This window comes from Danio rerio, chromosome 14 (assembly GCF_049306965.1).
Source record: "Danio rerio strain Tuebingen ecotype United States chromosome 14, GRCz12tu, whole genome shotgun sequence".
NCBI lineage: Eukaryota > Metazoa > Chordata > Actinopteri > Cypriniformes > Danionidae > Danio > Danio rerio.
In genome coordinates, this window is record NC_133189.1 from 9,988,016 (window position 1) to 9,989,278 (window position 1,263).

The following is a 1,263-nucleotide window of genomic DNA, read 5'->3' on the forward strand; positions in this document are numbered from 1 at the left end:
TGTGGATTTGGGAAGCTTTTAAATTTGGGAAGGCAAAACCTAGGCGGAAATCCCCAAATAGCAGCAGAGTTTAAGTGGTTAAAGGAGTGGTTCTCCTCTCTTTCACGCTATTGGGTCTGTGATTGGGGATGTGGTCCCCGCTGCAGTATGCATCCCTTATTTTTTTGTATTGAAAGTGGTAACCCTAGAGCCATACTAAATCACACATTCCAAATAAAAACTGAAAAATTGAGCATTTAGAATAAAATATTCTATTAATTGCAAATTAAAAATTGAAAAGCTATAGAGAATCTCTTATTTTGGATGTAAAATTTGGATTTTTAAATAATTTAAAACTAAAGAGGTTTTTTTAGTCCAAATATCTAAAAATTCTTAAATCAAGAAGCATTTTATTGACAAGCAAAAAAATAAATTCTTGTTTTAAGAAATAATATGCTAAAATTGAGTGTGTTTTTCCTTAAAGCAAGCGAAATAATCTGCCAATGTGGTAAGCAAAATAATCTTGATTTTCTTTGTGACGAGATTATTTTATCTCATTGCCAAATCATTTTATCCCACAAACATTCAATCATTCATTTTCTTTTCGGCTTAGTCCCTTTGTTAATCCGGGGTCGCCACAGAGGAATGTATCTTCCAACTGATCCAGCATGTTTTTATGCAGCGGATGCCCTTCCAGCTGCAACCCATCTGTGGGAAACATCCACACACACTCATCCACAATCATGCACTACGAACAATTTAGCCTAGCCAATTCACCTGTACCACATGTCTTTGGACTGTGAGGGAAACCCGGAGGAAACCCGCGCAAACGCAGGGAGAACATGCAAACTCCACACAGAAACGCCAACTGAGCCGAGGCTCGAACCAGCGACCCAGCAACCTTCTTGCTGTGAGGCGACAGCACTACCTACTGCGCCACTGCGTCACCATCCTACAAACATCACAAATGTAATGGAAAACTAGTATGGCCAATGTGCCAACACAGAGTGCTGAAACTTTCTGTGCATATTCATTATCCTAAATGATAAAAGCTCAACATCAAAATACGCTGATGTATCAAGCCACAGACTTATAAAAATGAAGCAGATGTAAAGCAGTGGTAAAAACAATGACACTGTTGTTCTACCAGATGGATTAAAGTAGCAGAAGTTTCCTGAATACCAAAGCCCAACCCTTTCAAATGAACTATAATGTACATAACCAATGTCCAAGGTCCACTGTGATAAGAACACTTCACCTAATGTAAAAAACCACCTAGTAGGT